At 37.0% G+C, this 22,016-nt stretch overlaps 1 pseudogene; it reads right to left on the bottom strand.

Annotated features, from left to right (window-relative positions):
- Positions 1–155: 155 nt before the first annotated feature.
- On the bottom strand, positions 156–2,708 carry LOC138313469 (uncharacterized; annotated as a pseudogene).
- Between the last annotated feature and the right edge of the window lie 19,308 nt (positions 2,709–22,016).

Genomic DNA, 22,016 nt, shown 5'->3' with positions numbered 1-22,016 from the left:
ATATATAATCTAAAAACAGATAGTGTTGTATAACTTCTCACAACAAATAACTTTGATATCCCATGGTTACATTATAAAATAAAAGCTGTTGTTTTCTTCGTCAACACGGGCCTGCGTCCTCTCGGCGAAATCCATCCCATGCTCCTTTGGGTGTCTTCAACGACGTTCGAGCATTTCAGCAAAAAAGCGGACTACAGATTGAGTTTGATCACGGATCGATTAACCGGAACAAGGATGCATCATTCAATCAATTAAAAGAGCTTGATTAGAGAGAGATTAGGGTTTACCAGGTATATTAAGGAACAACAAAAAACTTTATGATTTGTGATCAATGTGTTATTATCATTTTTTTCACTTTTCTTCATGTTTAAACCAAAGCTACATGTACATGACATTTACAAAAGTTTTTTTCTATTAGGAAATACTAAATCAAACATCATCAAATATTTGCTAAGATAGCTGATTAAAATAATGCATGTATTTGAAATTCAAAATCATTGAAACAATAGCGACATTTATACACAAATATTTGATTCATAGACAGTCATAAAAATTCATTTACTGAAATAAATTAATCCATTAAATTTGTTGGCTACAGATGCAGGTATAAAGATGTACATTGTTCCTAGTGTAGGAAGCTAAATTTTGTTGTTTAGTTTTATGTATTTATGTAAACATACTTAGCTGCTAATAAATTCCAGATTTAACATGCATTACAAATAAAATTCTCTTCCTCCTCATTACACTCTACACACACAGTGTGGTACCACACATCACAAACATCACACATGATCCATGATGTAGAGACCTCTTCATCATCTGGATCTCTCAATGCACACACACCACACACACAACATTCTCCTCCTCATCATCATCACTCCCTTCATGCCTAACTTTCTTTTTCTTACCACATACACTCTTTGAACTTTTTTTATTTCTCTTTTCCTCTCTCTTTCTTCTTTCTATCCCTTCCCTCTTTTCCTTCTCCTCCTTTTTCTTTTTTTTAAGCTGATTGAGCATGTTGTCACCAGTGATGACACGCGCATCCAATACCACCCTCCTCTTCTTCTTCTGGTCAGCTTTTGGCAAGGAGGGGGTAAGAAAAATGGATTGTAGAATGGGTGGAAGATTCCTCACCGCCTCTATGGGATGTGGTCTGGTGGAAGATCCACATTGGCTGCATGTTGATGGCTGTTCTGGAATTAAAACAGAGGTGGTGATGGAATAATAATGAAAGTCTGAATGACACATATTCCTTAAACTTTCAAAAGTTGTTGCATTGAGTATTGTGACTTACTTTCATGTGGATCAGTAGGGACGTCTTGAATTGAAGCCTGGCTCACAGCATTTTCCTCTACAATAAGATAGAAATTAATATACATGTAGTCTGATATGCTCTTTACAGACATATGGATGTACATGTATTTTTGGAATCAGTGTATACACTTCACAAAAGTGGAACCAATTAGTTTATATTATGTAACATTACATGATGTTTACATGATGATTTAGAAATTGTAACAAATGTTCAGTGAATTCATTAAATTTTTTTCATAAGTTTCATACAACCATGACCTAAATGTGAAATAAGTTTAAGATCCTAGTATATATATACCTTCGTTGTGCTCATCTGATTGTCTTTCAGGGTCTGGAGTTTCCGATGCTGGTTCTGTAACAAGGAATTTACCAATCAGAACCCCAAATGATACATAATGCTACTGAGAAAATTAAAAATGTAAATGATCAATTCAAACTGATTTAAAATTTATCAAAAATTGTTACATTAAATCTTTGATTTGCAAGTTAAGTAATTAAATTTCAACGTTACCTTTCTCTTTTCTTTGAAAATCTTCTGGTAGCAGCATTGTCTTGTCAATAACGCTCGGATTGCAGGGAATTAAACCAGACTTTCTATATAAAAGAAATTCAATACATGTACATTAAAACTAATTGGTAATTTCTTATTGATGTATTGCATAAATAATATATTAAATTAAGTATTTACATAATGTATAACAAATTCCTCTACTGGAACACATACATGTATACGTAAACTACTGGGGAACAAGGATAACTGTATATATACATACCTGAATGCAGCTTTCACAAGGACAGGAGAGCAAGTCTGGTCAATTCCATACGATAACAAAGGTGGTAAACTGGCCTTACTGACCATCATGTTGGTGTTTGCTAATGAAAGTGAAGTGGCCAAAGACTTCATTTTGTCTTTTAATGGTCCGAAAATGCTAACGTCTAGGGGTTGGAGCAAGTGTGTGGTATGGGCGGGAAATGCCAGCATCTCTATCTGTTATGGATTAGTAATGATAATAAAAACAGTTATAATGACAAATAGCAATGATAAACTAAATAGTCATAATTTTTTTTTGTGTATATATTACTCGCTTCACTGTATATATCTATTAATGTTACGTTTTTTGTTTTTAATTTTTAGATTATTTCTTTAAAAAGCCAACCAGCTAGAAGATTTCATCATCATTTTCGTGTTGCAACTCTAAACTTTATTGTATCTATTAACATGTGCATGTAGATTTAAGCAGCAGACATACCCGGTTTGCTCTTGCCATCTCAATCACCTCTATTGAGATGTGTGAGTCGTGGTTATCCAGCAAAAGTAGAACAGGTCTTTCCCGCCCACAATTTGGGATGAAGATGTTCCTAAACCAACTTTTAAACAAGTCGGCATCCATGTATCCTAATAGGACAAAAAAACATGGATACATTTTCAATTTCTTCTATAAATGTATATAATTTATAATACTACAGAATGACAATTTATTTTGAAAGACATGTACATTTATTGTGTGAAATCATTTGGTCTAGTGATGCTATTTTATTTCTTTGGGCAAAGATGTGATCGACTGAGATTAGAAACTGGTATATTTTAAAATTTCTTGCGAATTTATTTGCTTTTTTCTTACCAGATTCTGAGACACCCAAAAAGCCACGTTCTAGGTACATCCTCTCGATATGGGCGGTGGGGAAGGGCCTTCTGGTAGATGATAAAGGTTGGTAATACCTTACCATCACCACTGACACACATTTGTGCGGTCACATGGTCAAAGGTGTGAAGCTGTAAAAATGACATTTTTTTTTTTTATTTAAGAACAAAAATATTTTTTCATCAAAATTACAAGGAGACAGTTTTAATGTTTTCATATTCAAATATTAATGACTGTTTTCTCTTGAATGCATTTTCCACATAATTATATTTGAATACAACATACCTGCTGCTGTATGCATTGTACACCTCTAATGCCAATGGCCTTCCTCCCTTCGCTGCCCTGTTTCTGGACGAAGCCAGTTTCGTCACAATTGAATATCTGTTCTGGCCGATCTCTTAAGTTTAATCTGTCTACTGTTTCTTCTGAAGTTAATAAATCATTTTGTTTTAACAATACAAGCATCGTTATGTTTTTAGCTCACCTGGCCCGAAGGGCCGGTGAGCTTATGTCATGGCGCGGGCGTCCGTCGTCCGTCGTCCGTCGTCCGTCCGTCCGTCGTCCGTCCGTCCGTCCGTCTGTCCGTCAACATTTCCTTTAAATCGCTACTAGTCATAGAGTTCTGCATGGGTTGTAACCAAATTTGGCCACAAACATCCTTGGGGGAGGGGGAACAGAACTTGTATAAATTTTGGCTCTGACACCCCGGGGGCAGGAGGGGCGGGGCCCAATAGGGGAAATATAGGTAAATCCTTTAAATCGCTACTTGTCATAGAGTTCTACATGGATTGTAACCAAATTTGGCCACAAACATCCTTGGGGGAAGGGGAACAGAACTTGTATAAATTTTGGCTCTGACACCCCGGGGGCAGGAGGGGCGGGGCCCAATAGGGGAAATATAGGTAAATCCTTTAAATCGCTACTTGTTATAGAGTTCTGAATGGAATGTAACAAAATTTGGCCACAAACATCTTTGGGGGAAGGGGAACAGAACTTGTATAAATTTTGGCTCTGACCCCCCGGGGGCAGGAGGGGCGGGGCCCAATAGGGGAAATAGAGGTAAATCCTTTAAATCGCTACTAGTCATAGAGTTCTACATGGATTGTAACTAAATTTTGCCACAAACATCCTTGGGAGAAGGGAACAGAACTTGTATAAATTTTGGCTCTGACCCCCCGGGGGCAGGAGGGGCGGGGCCCAATAGGGGAAATAGAGGTAAATCCTTTAAATCGCTACTAGTCATAGAGTTCTACATGGATTGTAACTAAATTTTGCCACAAACATCCTTATGGGAAGGGGAACAGAACTTGTATAAATATTTGCTCTGACCCCCCCGGGGGCAGGAGGGACGGGGCCCAATAGGGGAAATATAGGTAAATCCTTTAAATCGCTACTTGTCATAGAGTTCTGAATGGAATGTAACAAAATTTGGCCACAAACATCCTTGGGGGAAGGGGAACAGAACTTGTATAAATTTTGGCTCTGACCCCCCAGGGGCAGGAGGGGCGGGGCCCAATAGGGGAAATAGAGGTAAATCCTTTAAATCGCTACTAGTCATAGAGTTCTACATGGATTGTAACTAACTTTTGCCACAAACATCCTTGGGGGAAGGGGAACAGAACTTGTATAAATTTTGGCTCTGACCCCCCCGGGGGCAGGAGGGGCGGGGCCCAATAGGGGAAATAGAGGTAAATCCTTTAAATCGTTACTTGTCATAGAGTTCTACATGGATTGTAACCAAATTTGGCCACAAACATACTTGGGGGAAGGGGAACAGAACTTGTATAAATTTTGGCTCTGGCCCCCCGGGGGCTGGAGGGGTGGGGCCCAATAGGGGAAATAGAGGTAAATCCTTCAATTCGCTACTAGTCATAGAGTTCTGCATGGAATGTAACCAAATTTGGCCAGAAATATCCTTGGGAGAATAAGAACTGAGTTTGTATAAATTTTGGCTCTGGTCCCCGGGGCAGGAGGGGCGGGGCCCAATAGGGGAATTATAGGTAAATTCTATAAATTGCTACTTAATTGTCCTAGAGTTTTGTATGGATTGTAACTAAATTTGGCCACAAACATCCTTGGGGGTAGGAGAACAGAACTTGTATAAATTTTGGCTCTGACCCTCAGGGGGCAGGAGGGGCGGGGCCCAATAGGGGAAATAGAGGTAAATTCTATCAATCGCTACTTGTCCTAGAGTTCTGCATGGATTGTAACCAAATTTGGCCACAAACATCCTTGGGGGAAGAGGAACAGAACTTGTATAAATTTTGGCTCTGATCCCCTGGGGGTAGGAGAGGTGGGGCCCAATAGGGGAAATAGAGGTAAATCCTTTAAATCGCTACTTCTCATAGAGTTCTGCATGGATTGTAACCAAATTTGGCCAGAAACATCCTTTGTGGAAGGGGAACAGAACTTGTATAAATTTTGGCTCTGACCCCCAGGGGGCAGGAGGGGTGGGGCCCATTAGTGGATTTAGAGGTTAATATTAAAATTCCTTCAGAAAAGAAACAATGAACCTGTATTCAGAAAATTATTTGGCATTACAAACCAGGTGAGCGATACAGGCCCTCTGGGCCTCTTGTTAGAAACTATGATATTATTATATAATAAGTATAATAATGCCATAATCAATTTTCAATCTTGGAGATAATGTAAAATTTAATAATTGTACATGGGACTCAAACAAAATATATATACTACAATGTAAATAGTTACCATATGTTTTAAAAAAGTTGTCCATGACGGTTTGGTTAGACATCCTGGTCCGTCCTCTGTCTCGTGTCTGGGGCGCGAGTGTTTTTTCTCTTAGGTCCTTGTGTCTGGCTATGAAAGACCGGCACCATTTGTCGGAGGGCCCCTTTTCCATATTAAAAAGGCATGTGTCGTCCATATTTTTTCTGCGAATTATTTCCATGACATAGGCTTTCAGATGCTGCCTATTTAAAGGAAACCCTCTCAATGCCATGTACTTTAGGTACTCTGCCAAAGCTTCCTCTTCTGGGACAGTAAGCATCCTGTTAGGGCCACATGTAGATCGATCAATATGACCACTGACATGATCTACTACCGTTTGTCTTGGTACACTATATTCCTCAGCTGCCTGAGATGGGGAAAGATGCTGTTTTTTAACAGCAACTATGGCTGAAGAAAGTTGGGTTGGGGTGTACTTCTTTCGTTTGTGCTAAATGAAAAAATAAAAATATGAATGTAATGAATGAAATTAAATACATACGGTGCCTGGTACCATTCAATTTATCTCCCACCCCGATTGGTTTAATATCAACTTTTGATACCACATGTGGTAACAGTTTATTGTTAAAATGTATCTTTATTTCTTATGACTTTACACTAACAGAATTATGGCAAAGCTTTGTTTTATTGCTATTTTTCATTTCAATCCACAGCCTTGGAATTACAGATAGTGTGAGGTTTCATCTATGAAATAAGTCTATGACTAAAGTTCATGCCTAAAAAATATATTAATTTCAAAACTCAACATTTTGTATACATGCATGTTTGTGCATGTCGTTAACAAAAACAGATTTCTTTATTTTTGTTCTGTGTGTTGTCAGAATTTAATTTTTTCAAATGTTTTTTTTATTTCACTTCATATTTACTTATTAATTCATTATTTATTTTGTTTTTACTTTCTAGTATTTATTTATTTAATTTCCTATTTATTTATTTATTTTATTTAATGTGTTTATTTATCAATCTTATGCATCAAAAAATATTATGACATTGTGTTATATTTCACCGTCATTTCACATAATACATCACAAAATTGCTTCGTTTTTTGGACTTGAGCAAGACCACTGAGCAAGGTATAAAATCAGAGTTACCCGCCCCTAGCGCGCGCACGCTTGGATACAGAGATGCGACGTCAATTTTACAGACGCTGATGTAAACAAAAACAACGATTTGTTTGTGAATGCATGGACATTACTGTGTATTATCACCGCCCCCCAAGGCACATATGGGATTTTTAAGAATAGGAAAAATGCATTCTGGATACTGTTATAAACAAGGTATTTAAAAAAAACCTGATTTTTTGACGGACGTAATCTTACCATTGCAACTTCTTCCTCAGCTGGCTCCGACTTCGGGAAATTGCGCGTGTCGTAGAATATTAGCACGATCACGATAACTGGTACACCACGATATATATACCATTTATATATATTTGAAATTGATCATTTCAATTTTTGTCACATTCAACAGATATAAAAAATTGTTGGTTCTTTTTTTCAGGCACCATGCATGCATAGTGACATGAATACATAAAGTTCATCCCTTGGACCCTGTATACAAGTGTATGTATACAAATACATACAATTAGCATCATATGAAGACTGAAGAATGTTGATTTGAGTGCTCTTGAAAGTAAACTTTTCCAATATGGACCTAGAAGATCATGAACAGAACATTTAAACAGTATTAATTTATTAAATGTTCCTTTCAACTGTAATCATTAAATAAAATTATGATGCAATACTTTTTTTCATTGTTTAACTTTGTAGAAATATTTGTTTATATTAGTCCTCTAGATCCAGTGATTATAATTCTTGCATCCATATGCTTGCCCATTTGTTTGTCTTAACCAGAGACATAGATAATTTAATTAAATCTCTGCAAAAAACTACACGAATAATTGAACACATATATTGTACTTGTAAAATATCTATGTATGAGCTAATTTATTTTCACATCTTTGACAGCTACATGCATGGACGTTCTATGGAACGTTTTCGTGTGGTTTTAAATGGGAAAATTATGTTACGATTATTTGTATTTAACCGTCATGATTCGGTTGATGTAAAATACGACGAATGCGATGCTCCAATAATTGCCCCTTGCGGGGTCCCCATCTCTGCATCGGCCGAATATTTGTGTCGATTTCCATGTACAAGATGCTTTTATCGAAAAATGATTACAAAGCATTGTCATTAATGTAAGAATACTTCATTTGCATCAAATGTATCATCTCAAAACAACAAATTTGCATACCGCATTAGTGGTTTATCACACGAAACGAAACCGACACGACTGAGAAAACACATGTCCATGTTGACATTTCCACGCAGCCTCGTTTTCAAAGAGTTTGGCGAATTTATGTTTAGAACTGTGCTAAATTTACACGGGGCTTCCCCAAAATATTCAATGGTCAAAACTGTACACCGTAAGCAGAACTTGACCCACCTATTATGGGTATACCAATGACTTTTGGCAAGGCCAAAGAACGCATTTAGACTGGTTTCCTTTGCCCGACTATTCACTTTAAAGATGCTCCACCGGTCTTTGAACAATAAAGCATATATGTGTTCTAATTAACACTAAATGTATAAAAATTAACTTAAATTATTATATAATTGTTTTCGCTGTAAGAACCTAAAAAACTTTTCCCAATTGTGGTAATTGTGTAAAGTAAATTTCAGAATTATAAGCATAAATAAAACTTTTAAGTAAATAAATCAACAGCAGACATTTTGTTTTACTTGCAGATGTTTTTGAAATATATTACCATTATACACGTAGTTCTGTAAAAAAATCAACAATGCGGTACGGGCGAAACTTATAATTACGTAAAATTTTCTCAAATTTATAGGATGCTCCACCTTTTAAGATACCCGTTATTTGATTTATAACTGTCTTTAAAAATACCTTATATTATTATAAATTGTTTTCGCTATGAGAACCTCAAACTTTTCAATTGGCCCTAGTTGTGCATATTGAATTTTGGGTCCCAATCGGTCAACAAGATGGCCGCCAGGCAGCCATCTTGGATTTTGATACTTAAAGTTTGTTATCGCTATTTCTCAGAAAGTACTGAAGGGATCTGTCTCAAATTTCATATGTAGGTTTCCCTAGGGCCCTAGTTGTGCATATTGCATTTTGGGACCAATCGGTCAACAAGATGGCCGCCAGGCAGCCATCTTGGATTTTGATAGTTAAAGTTTGTTATCGCTATTTCTCAGAAAGTACTGACGGGATCTGTCTCAAATTTCATATATAGGTTCCCCTAGGGTCCTAGTTGTGCATGTTGCGTTTTGGGACCGATCGGTCAACAAGATGGCCGCCAGGCAGCTATCTTGGATTTTGATAGTTAAAGTTTGTTGTCGCTATTTCTCAGAAAGTACTGAAGGGATCTGTCTCAAATTTTATATATAGGTTCCCCTAGGGTCCTAGTTTGTGCATGTTGCGTTTTGGGACCGATCGGTCAACAGGATGGCCGCCAGGCAGCCATCTTGGATTTTGATAGTTAAAGATTGTTATCGCTATATCTCACAAAGTACTGAAGGGATCTTTCTCAAATTTCATATGTAGGTGCCCCTAGGGCTCTAGTTGTACATAATGCGTTTTTGGATCGATCGGTCAACAAAATGGCCGCCAGGCTGCCATCTTGCATTTTGATAGTTAAGATTGTTATCGCTATTTCTCAGAAAGTATTGAATGAATCTGTCTCAAATTTCATATATAGGTTCCCCTAGGGCCCTAGTTGTGCATATTTCGATTTGGGACCGATCAATCATCAAGATGGCCGCCAAGGAGCCATCTTGGATTTTGATAGTTGAAGTTTGTTACTGCTGTTTCTCAGGAAGTACTGAAGCGATCTGTCTCAAATTTTATATATAGTATGTTTGCAAAAGTTTGAAAAGCAGAGAAAAGATCCCTCTTTCCATTGTCAGACATAGATCATTCTTTGGTGGGCGCCAAGATCCCTCTGGGATTTCTTGTTAAGGTACTCTCTATCCTTGACCTTTCCCTCACAAACTGTCGCAGTTTGTGGTTTTAACACTACTTCCTTATTATTTCTAATAATTGAAGAGATATGACTATCTTCCTCTAATGGTACATAGGTTCAGCCTAAATCAAAATACAAACGAACTCCATGACTCTGTAACCAGTCTCTACCTAAAATAAGTATATAAAGAATTTCTAGTATTTACATTTCGTAAGTACTTTAAAGACTAGACATGAAACTAGCCCAATACACATCACATCACAATACACATCACGGCTGATACAGATATATTTAACATATATTCAAAAAGACCAAATATACATGTAAAAAATTATTATGTAATATTTATGATCCAAGTCTATTGTGTTACAGTGGATAGTTAGTTGGTAGGGTGGTTCAATATTGGTATCCCTCCATAGCTACAGCAGTCGACACGACGGACTCATGGGCTGTAGTCAGATCTGGTCTGGTATAGGCTAAAGATAAAAATGTATATAATACCAATGTTACCAAAGGAATATATTAGAAATAGTTATGTTTGTACTACTTAGAATTTTAATTACCTCGTCTAGATGATGGAGCTGCTTTTCAACCGACCCCTTTATATTACACAGTTCTTCGAATTCTTCGTAGTGGAGGCAAATACTATTGCCGCTTCTATTTATGTGAATATACTTTTCTCCGTTTCAGGAGGAAAATTTAGTTACGTCGACCTATTAAAAGAAAATAATAATGAGATATTTTTGGAAATGAAACTAAACTATATGATAGAATAAGGTTTACAAGTAAAGTATTTTAGAAATGCCGTTAAAATCACATTAGAAATTCAGGTGCATTAGGTCTACTAATAAACTACCCTAAACTTAATTTGCGAATTGGCATATTCATGAGTGTTGGTTGAAATTATGTGATGGATTCTTCCAATCTAATTAAAATACAGATTCTTATTATCACTACGTTTGATAACCATTTTAACGGAGTGGTTATAGGGATCTGTATTTTAATCAGATTGTGGATTCTTCTCAATTTGTACTTGATTCTCCAAGGCCGATAGAGCATAAACTATACCCAGTATTTGAACAATAGCTGATGTATAATCGTATTAATACATGTACGTGTTTGAATAAACACAAAATTCATATCAAATTATTTATTTTGCCTATGCACAACAAGTACTTAATTCCATATAGGGCAAAGAGCCATTGATTTTTTTCGGGATACAATTAATTAGTTTCAAAGTTTTCACCTTTAAATATTTTTTTCAAATGTGGTAATGGTGAAAAGCAAGTACTTTTGTAACTTCAGAAACATATTAATTCGCCTGCTCCCGTTTTGATCAAAGAAAATACCATTCGTATGCGATGGAGCACTATTTTAGTTAAAGGTCCTCGGTAAGACGTGGGTTTCCAAACAAATATGAACAAACAAATAACTAAATGACCTTAGTTGTCGATGGGTCGTAAAACTCAAACAAACAAACAAAATCTGTTAAAATTAAATGTTGCAGTTCAAGTAGTAGAAAATAGAAATCTAGTATATTTACCTTAACTCTTGTGGATTCTTTAGTTTCCAATTTCACACCCTTTGGAGAGGATAATGTAGACATAAGTCCGTAACTTTCCATGCTTCTAGGATATCATTTGGAAATGCGTGGACTTGCCAACGGTTCTTAGATTGATGAGACTCGTTTGGGCGTTGTCTGTTAATTCCATTGGTCGATTCACTCACCCGAAAAGAATTTGAATGTTTAAATAGGTGATGGATAAGTTACTAAGGAGTATTGTGCACGTGGACTTTATTTCAGCCAATATTTCTTTAAACATGATGTGTTTATTAATTTATTGTTTGTAGTATATTGAAAGTAACGACTTATCACAAAAAGACATGTTGGAGATTTTTTTCATGATTTTTGACATGGTTGTAGTCATGTAAGAATATTATTTATCTAAACAGAACAGAAAAAAATCGTTCTATATAGTAAAGAATTACTTCTTTATAAGACAATCAAATATTAACTACGAGTAATCTCCCTTGTGTCCAAAAGTCAATCTGCATTACCCACAATGCAGAGAGGGGGGTCACAACAACGACACAGCCATGTTTGGAGTAGTTATTCTTGTCTTGTTTGGGGTGTCAGCGAGTTATGCCGTTCCACTATTGCCCTTATGTCGGTTACAAGGTGATAACTGTTTCATGAGGATTGACATTGGGCATTACGAGCTTGAGAGACGATGGCCATCTCACACAATCATCATATTGGATGGCATGCTCAGAGTACCCTGAGGTTAGACCCAAAGACTCAGGACAGATTGAAAACAGTAAGAATTATTGGGCCTGTCAAATGCGAAAATTTCAACATAGGAGACGTTATTTTGGAAGATCGCTACAAGCATGCAATATGTGTAAGTTATGTATTTTAAATCTATCTAACAAATACCATACTGGTAGATAATAACCTTGATTAATCATCACGATCTGCCTATTTTGTAGAACAAGTGAAACATGACGGAATAATCCGAATGACAATAAGATACAGGCGAATCGTGGTAGATTATAAAACTAACAATAACATAGCTCCTCCACATCCAAGTGTGGAGGATGACGTCATATGATGTAATAAGGGGAAATCCTATGACGTCACATGATGTTATATGGAGGATTGCCTGACGTCACAGGAATGTGTGAAGGTAAATTATTTTAAGCAATGATGTAATAAGTGTTGAATGTAGTGTGGAGGATGACGTCATATGTAATATAGGGAAATCCCATGACGTCACATGATGTTATATGGAGGATTGCCTGACGTCACAGGAATGTGTGGAGGTAAATTATTTTAAGCAATAATGTAATAAGTGTTGAGTGTAGTGTGGAGGATGACGTCATATGTAATATAGGGAAATCCCATGACGTCACATGATGTTATATGGAGGATTGCCTGACGTCACAGGAATGTGTAGAGGTAAATTATTTTAAGCAATGGTGTAATAAGTGTTGAGTGTACGCAAGAATGAATCCGAAGGTAAACAGTCTATACACAGCTATGGTGGTGTGGAGTGCACGCAAGACTGAATCCGAAGGTAAACAGTCTAGACACAACTAAGGTGGTGTGGAGTATACGCAAGACTGAATCTGAGGATAAACAACAACACAGTTCAATTTAAAATAAATCTAGAAAGCGGCTAGTAGTAAAGAATGTTCTGTAATAACATGCAAGACTCAACCAAAAGTTATAAATAACAGTGACACAACCTAAAGTGTATAAATTGAGTTTATCATTTTAAAATCTTCACACATGGCTCAAGAGATCCTCAAAAGATTGCTCAGAGAAGACATCACACTGACCAGTATATCACATAAAACAAATAGATTGTCGTCTTGGTATTACAGTTATCGTGAGAAAAGTCAAAGGTGAACTAAGGATATCTTTAGAAGAGGACGGGAAGCGTATACAAATAACAGGAAACTTTTTTTACGAAAGATATATGTTTCTCTCTGAAAGTTTACAGTGTATATTTGCTCTGACATGTCAGATATTGAGACAGATTGCATCGGTCAACTTCAACCGAAATATAAATCCATGACTCTATGTGAGAATCGTATGCAATCATTTGCTACCTGGCCACAACAGATAGTCCAGACTCCAAACCAGCTTGCTGGTAACGGATTTTTTACATCGGTGAAAGTGACAAAGTCATTTGTTTTATGTGTGGAGTACACTTAAGCTCATGGACAACTTTTGATTTTATAGAAGACGAGCATAAAAAGTGGTCGAAAGATTGTCTTTACCTTCAAATGACATCTTAACATGGGTTGGACTTTCACGATTTCAAAGACGATCATTACAGTTGTTTACTATACATGTATTATAGAGTCCATGTCTATGATATCAAGAAGTTGAGACAGAGGGGCTGGTCGTACGATTGGAAGAACTAGCAGTAATATTGAAAAAGCTTTGGAAAGAACAAGACGACTTCTACAAGCTATCGATATTAATAATCCGAGAAGAACCTTCACGATTATATGAGAAATCAAATTGAAGAAAACCATCATGTGTGAGATGAATTCCATTAGAAGTGATAGACACAATCTACACGTATACACAATTAGAAAGGCAGGTCTTTGTAGTTTTGACGATAAACGATATGTAAAACCGAACGGTGGAACATTGGCATACGGTCATTTTAGAATAACAAACATGCATTGAATACACCTTTATTGTCAGTATGTAATAACATTATTGGAAAGTCGAAAATATAGGCATTTTACTTATTTATTGTACATTTCCAGTGTAGTAAACTTTATTGTATGGTTGTAAAATAAAATTTAGTTTGTTACTTTTTGCATTTGTTTTTTTTTTCTTGTAAATATATAGTTATATGAAGGGATACTATCTGATGTTTAGCAGGTCAAGTTTACGAGAGTTTAAGGTCTGCGCCAGTGACTTACGATCTTACAACTTTTTACGGTATGCCAGAGGATCGTACCCTACTCCAAAGCTGACATAATTTCAACAGACATCTCGAAGGAAACAGTTTGAGTTCATATTTTATATTCGAGTTATCCCCCTTCCATAAAAAATGTATAGTATTAGCTATATTTATAATAGTAAAAACGTATATGTATAAATTCCTCATTAGAGCAAATTACATATGATACTACCTATACGGTATATAGCTTTGTAATATATATATATATACTTTTTGCAACTTGGCGTATAGGTAGACTAGCCATTTTTACTACTTCGCACCTCCGTAGGGGTGATATCTATGGTATGTATCCCGATTAGTGGTGTTGCGGGTATTGGTGTACCCGATTCTTCAGACGGCATGTGCTGTGCTGCAGGTATCGATGTATCCGATTCTTCAGACGATGGTAGTGTTGTGCTCAACACTGCTGGATTCACTTTAACATCAACATTGGATTGGCCTGAACTGGGCACAGACTAGAAAATATATATTTTAAATCGAAACTTGTATAGAAATATATTCCTTCAATTGTATACAACACATTGAAATGGAGGATGTTATGTTACAAAGTATTTACCCATAAATCTATGTATGTACATAGATATATATCTAATGCTTTAAAATGCACATTTAATATAAAACACTTACCATGTCTAACAAGTGAAGCTTTTTATCGAATGCCTCTTTTACAAGGCATAGCTCCTCAAATTCGGAATAGTGTAAGCTTACGCTTACTCCCCATCCTTTGGAAATGTGTATATACACCTCATTATCACCCGTGCGATATTTCGTCACTGCAGCCTACAGTTAGAAATAGTGTCAAACTTTATACATGCATACAAGTAGAATATATATAGGAAAACCGTTTACAAGAATATAAGTAGCAATTAATAAATTAAGCCTAGGTTTATATATAGGATTAAAACTATGATGTAACGTAAATGCTTCAAATAGAATTTAATAAAAAAAAGTATAAGTATAATGTTTGAAAATATATTATAATGTACACACACAATTTCGTTTAATACTCCTTAATAAAAGACAAAATCATCCAGCTGCGACTGTGGCAGCTGTGGTTGTGGCTGTTGTGGCAGCTTTTGTTGCTGTAGCTGCTGTGGCTGGTGTTGCTGCAACAGCGGTCTCTTGTATGGATGCATTCTCTATATATACAGAAGAAGTGAAAAGAAAGAATAGAGTAATAAGTACAAAGAGATAACAATCAATAAAAATAATATATACATCTACTTGTATTATTCGAATAAGAAGACTATAAGTTACACTTACCAATTCCTGCTTGACTGGCTAAAATAAGAGATTATGATTAATAATAAGATATAAGAATAATATATAAGATTAAGGTTATGATATATATATATTGATATATAATAGGATTAATAAGATACATAAGAAATAATATTATGATAGATCAACTTACCGCTTCCTGCTCTTGTTTAACCTGTACAAACAATATATATTGATATATAATATAAAGTAATACATAGTATGATATTATGTACAATATAAATGATTGATGATTTAAATACTTACATTTTCCTTTAACCATTCCAAGTCTTTTTCTGTAAACTTGGCTTTTAATGGAGAGACGATGTTGTCCGCCTCCCCCCATGACAGGGGGAGGTAGTACGTTTTTTCATTCTTTTTTTTTTAATGTGAATGAAAAAATCGTCACTCTTTTCAAAGTAAGAAACATTAACACCTAACACGCTGCTTAGTGTGAGAGCAAGCTTCCTCACTTTTTCACCGTCTGTTTTTTCGTATTCGAATCTTTCTATAATGTTAAACAGACTAGCTTGTGCCATGTTGCCCGCCAAAAAGTACCCAAGTGCGATAAAGCCGCACTTAGCGCCGAATTTATAAGACCATGTTAATTTGCATATTACCTCGTCAGCATCATACCACGGTTCATGGGATGTTCACGTGACACATCTACCTCTGTCTGACCTTATGATGATATGACAAGTAATGCATGATTAGTTAGTTGATAATGAAAGTTACAACGATATGAAAAGTAGTATATCAAATTGACGCTAATCAATGTAATACTCACAGGTACCTGTAGAGCAAAATTAAAACTGGTCAGTTGCCTTTGTTGGTCGTTTTTTGATAGATATTCCTCCACATGCACATTTACCAAGAGTCCGGTTCTTTAAGTGTAATTGCACTATAAATGGCACAATCTTGATTTAATCTATTTTCAAATGCAAACTTTTGTTCGCCACCATCGTTTAGTATCAGATTCATTTTCAGGTTTTTTTCAACAATGATATATCAATGTCTAGTATTTCGTAATTGACCAAAATGATTCAGGTAGAAAACAACCTTTACGTGAACTCATAACAGAAATGCACCCCAATCAGAATGGGACAGAACACGTAGAATGTTCAGCGCCTTCGAGCACTTATCCCTCAGGTGTTTTATGTGTGGAACAAAGGACAGTTTCGAATCAAATATTAATCCAAGAAATTTAGTTTGTTCAACTACTGGAATTTTAATTCCATTGAGTGTGAGATCTGGATCGTTGTGTGGTTTTCGTTTTTGACAGAAATGCATGCAGACAGTTTTTGATCTTGAAAATCTAACGCCATTTTCGTCAGCCCAATTTTGTAATTTGCCTAAACATTGTTGTAGTTGTCGTTCTATAGTGTGCATGTTTTTTTTATCTGTAACAGATCAAGAAATCATCCACAAATAGAGACCCTTCTGTAGATTGACCAAGACATTTGGTTATGCTGTTAATTTTTAATCCAAAAAGTGTGACAGACAGGATACCACCCTGAGGGACACCCATCTCCTGTTTCTGTTTCTGAATAAGTTGAACCCGTTCGAACTTTGAAATGCCTGTCAGATATAAAATTTGAAATAAACTTTGGCAAATTACCTCCTATACCGATATCATGGAGATCGTTTCATGATTCCATATTGACAAGTTGTGTCGTATGCCTTTTCAAGGTCAAAGAATACGGCCACAAGGTGTTCTTTCTTGGCAAATGCTTCTCGTATAAATGTTTCTAGTCTAACTAAGTGGTCTACCGTTCCCCTGCGGTTTCTAAAGCCGCTTTGCAAAGAACTTAAAATATTGTTTGATTCCAGGAACCAAACTAAATCTACTATTTTATCATACGTTCTAGAGTTTTACAAATACAACTCGTCACAATGAAATAGGACGATAGTTATTGGCATCAGTAGCATCTTTCCCGGGCTTCGGAGGGGTGTATAATAGTAGATTCCGTTCCAAGACTCGGGAATTTTGCCATAAGAGTAAAACTTGATTAAATATAGTTAAGAGACATTTTAGCGAAGAGTCTGGTAATTGTTTTTAAAAACATATATATGGAATTTCGTCTGGTCCAGCTGCCGAGGCTCCTTTGATTTATCAAGGGACTCGAGCAATTCTGGTATCTCGAAAGACCTATTGTAACTTTCACTATTGGAGGATTTAAAATTAAGACGTCTCTTTTCTTTTCTTTTTTTTAAATTGTTTTGAAATTTTTTGGTATGATTTTTGACGGATGAATTTTTAGCAAAATTTTTGGCAAAGGCGTCAGCTATTTCGGATTTTGAAGAAAATATTTTATTTTTGTTAATGAGGTGGGAGGATGGTGATGCTTTTCTTTTCCCACTGATTTTACCAATCATTTCCCAAACCTTCTTCGAAGATGTATTGGAATTAATTTTTGAGACGTACTCTTTCCAAGTTTGTTTGTTTGTTTGTTTGTTTGATTTATTAACGTCCTATTAACAGCTATGGTCATGTAAGGACGGCCTCCCATGTATGCGTAGTGTTGCGTGTATGTTGTGCGAGGTGCGTGTTTTTGGGAGACTGTGGTATATTCGTGTTGTGTCTTCTTGTATAGTGGAACTATTGCCCTTTTTATAGTGCTATATCACTGAAGCATGCTGCCGAAGACACCAAGCAACACACACCCCACCCGGTCACATTATACTGACAACGGGCGAACCAGTCGTCCCACTCCCTGTATGCTGAGCGCTAAGCAGGAGCAGAAACTACCACTTTTATAGACTTTGGTGTGTCTCAGCCAGGGGACAGAACCCAGAGCCTTCCTCACAGGGGCGAACGCTCAACTCAAGGCCAAAAGTGAGGCGGTGCCAAGGGAGGCATTAGGAAAGATAAAGTCAGTTAGGAAGAAGAGAAAAGATAAGATCCTAAATTTAGTCGCCTTTTACGATCATGCAATAGGGGCAGCAGGTACAATTCTAACGCCCTACCTGCAGGGCCATCTTTCCAAGTACTTTTCTTGTCGGATTTGATAGACCTTCGAGCTTTTGCTCTCCAAATTTTAAAATTGTTATAGTTTGAGACGGTTGGCGAAGCCAAGTACCGCCTCAGAGCGGAATTTCTACCAGATCTATTCATAAATGAATCATTTGAGAGACGAAACTTTGTAGGTTTTGGCACGGATTTTGGTATGGGTTTTGTAGCAATAGAAGTGAGCGCTTCTGTGAAAATTTTAATGGGGTCATCGAGGTTCAAAAATAATCCCTCGATGAGCTCCTCTGCGCACAAATTTTAAAATTGAACCCAGTCCGCCTTATGTAGATTCCACCGAGGAATAGGCTCCTCAATTTTTGGTGACCCTATGTTTTTAAGTAAAATTGGAAAGTGATCGCTCCCACAAAAATCATCGTTGACCATCCAATCATAATCAAGAAGAATTAATGGATGGCACAACGATAGATCAATGTGGGTAAGCGACGCCAGAGGCAGGGTGTAAATATGTTGGGGGCATTGGTGTTATAAAGACACAAGCTGTTTTTATCAATAAACTCTTCGATACGTCTACCTCTATCATCAGTACCTGGGGAGCCCAGAGGCTATTATGACCGTTAAAGTCACCCATTATAATATATGGCACTGGTAGTTGTGATAAGATCTTTCTCAGTTCATCACAACTAAATGGAGTATTTGGAGGTAAATATATAGAACAGATTGTTATTTTTCGGTGAAGAGTTGCACTTACGGCAACAGCTTGTAGGGTGGTATTTAGCTGGATGTGTCTGTGGGGGACGTTTTTATGCACCGCCACCGCCACACCACCTGATGCCCGGCAGCCTGTTGTTGGAGTTTTGGTGTATGGTGTAAATTGTCTGAGATTGATGGTGTCTTTCAGCAATATTTCTTGAAGGCAGAATATGGATGGGGTTTTTTGTTTGTATAGAGATGTTATTAATTGTCTTCTATGTTCGCTTTTAATCCGCGTTATGTATCCATTGTATGATGAGTACGCTTTGTCTCTATGTTTGGTCAATGAGGATAGTTTTTTGTCGGACCGACCAGGAACTACTTGATGTAGGAGGTTGTTTGGTGGGCGATAAATGTTGTTGTCACCAAACTCGCTAGTCGTCCAATAAGAACATCAAAGATTGTTTCCCGTGTCCAAGGATAGGGTCCATCTGATCCCTTACTGGGTTGTTTGTTGTTTTAGTGCAAAGAATGCCTCGCCAGCTTTACCTTGGTTTTTGTCTGGCGTTGCTCCTTTCGGGTGTATTTTGCTGGGACGCTCTGGCTTTCTCAGGGAGTTTTTTTTACGATCAATAGACGAGTGAAAGATATAAGCACAGGTCTATGACGAGCGGCCTGGTAAACAACTACCCTTTTTTTTCTAATGTTTCGGTGTTTGGTGTAGGTTGTGTAAGTCCTCGGAGACGCCGGTGGAATGGATCTGGCGTATTTAAGGCTCCAGGTGGGTTTTTGGTTGTGGTTTTGTGTTGGTGGCTTAGATGGGTACCAGGACTTGAACCTAGTTACGGTGTCCCCCCCAGGATTATTTTGAATGGTCCCTAGCATCAAGCCATATACTGGGACATCATTTGTCCCAGTTAGGCTTGTCAACCAAGGCCTGGACCGGACTGCTATGTGATGACCGGTGACAGACTGTTCAAAACAGGTGCGTCTTTGCGCGGCGTGATCCTGAAGCATTATGTTGCCACATTTCATGTCCTGAACGCTCGACTATCCCTCTAGCCTCGGGGAAAGAGAACAAGCGACCTTGGGTATATTTGACCCGTAACTATCTCCCTCTCCCGAGTCCCAGGCTAGGACAGGTGCGAGCAGACGTGCAGCATGGTCACCCCCGCAATTGTACGCATAGTGACGGTTGACAATGTAACATTCGTCTTTTTCACATCGTGACCTTCATCAGGCCACAAGATACTGTACATAACCATTTTCAGTCTTCAATTGTTCTCTCCAAGATGGCCGTTACCTCTGGCAGTTACGGCACCTCTATTGGATTTGCGATGTAGACTGGTAACATGCATAACGGCTGGTAAACCAACATTTACGCTCTGCCGGTTAACGTTGGTGTTGAGCGTGAACGTCAATATTAAAAAGTGTGTGCGAGCATGTGTTGGGAACCAAGTTTCCCACTCTTTTCTGCTGGCTCATGATTCTGTCTTCACGGTTACGTGACCGGAATGCACTCCTCTAGGAAGCCTTTGACAGTAAAGATGATAATTAACAGTAAGACATTATAATAATTTTACTAGGGAAAATGAAGTAAAAAACCTGTTTGCGGAAAAGGGTCTGTAATCTCGATGTTAGCAGATTGCTGCTATGCTTTATATAATAACTCAAACTTAAAATATCTGTGTTAATTTTAGTCTACAACAACAGCATCGGTCACAATACATCAAGATCTTCGGTGGAGTCGACGCCGATAGCGCTGACAAGCTCGCACACGGCAGGTACCATCACCATGCAATCAACCACACATGCAGCATATACCACCACATCGCCAGTTGAAACAACTACTAGTAGGCCTACTAGTTCTGTGACTGTATTAACATCTATGAAGCCTGAATCTAGCTTGCCCTCCAAGTTGTGGACTTATTTGGGTGAAATATCTGTTTCGTTATCAATTTAGTGACATTTTTGCAATCCTGTAAATTATTTTAATGACTAATATAATTGAGGGATTTTGTTAATCTATTTTAATCTGACTAGATATAAATGAGGGATTTTGTAAATTATGTTAATCTTGACTGATATAATTTGAGGGATTTGTAAATTATTTTAATCTGACTGATATAATTGAGGGATTTGTAAAATTATTTTAATCTGACTGATATAAATTGAGGGATTTGCCTTGAGTGTAAGAACATTTAAGAATTAATGCATGCATTTTATGTGTTGTAGGTTATAGTGTAGTAGCCATTGTGTCCCCTGCTGGGTGCTAACATTGTTGTTATGCAGGCTGCACAAAAGAGTAATTGTTCCTTTATAATTTTATATAGAAAAAAACAGTTGTAGGTAGTATCATTACCACGCTGTTATTGACATCTACTGAGAAGAGCGCAGGCCTGCTGTAGAGAACGAGTTAAGGCACCTACAAAAAGCAGCAGCTGCAATAAAACACAGCCACAACCTCACAACAACCGCGTGTAGCCAAGAACGTCGAAGGCCAACCAACCTCAAAACAGTAGATTAATAATCTGCGAAAATTGCTCATCGATAGATATAAACTTAGAAATTAGAAATCAGGGTTGTAAATGATGAATAATTTAAACAAAAAAATTGACTCGTGTATGTCAGGTCTTTGACTTTTGCACCTATGCCTTATGTCTAGTAAAGTTTGGTTCTGAACCTAGTTTGGAAAATACCAATTGAATTTCACCCTATTCGATTTAACTCACTCTGTATTTTTACATTGCTTGAATAAATTTAAATGTCCACAGACTGAATGTATGCATTTATTAATCCTTGAAATATGATAAAGAATTAAATTTCCCCACACCAACAATACAAAAGTTGAATAACAATTTTGAAGTTTTCACAAAATAATCGTGTTAAATAGACACTTTACTTAGATC

Source organism: Argopecten irradians, unplaced genomic scaffold (genome assembly GCF_041381155.1).
Source record: "Argopecten irradians isolate NY unplaced genomic scaffold, Ai_NY scaffold_0698, whole genome shotgun sequence".
NCBI classification, from domain to species: domain Eukaryota; kingdom Metazoa; phylum Mollusca; class Bivalvia; order Pectinida; family Pectinidae; genus Argopecten; species Argopecten irradians.
The sequence above is the reverse complement of the archived record's forward strand: the minus strand, read 5'-3'. Positions and strand labels throughout refer to the sequence as shown.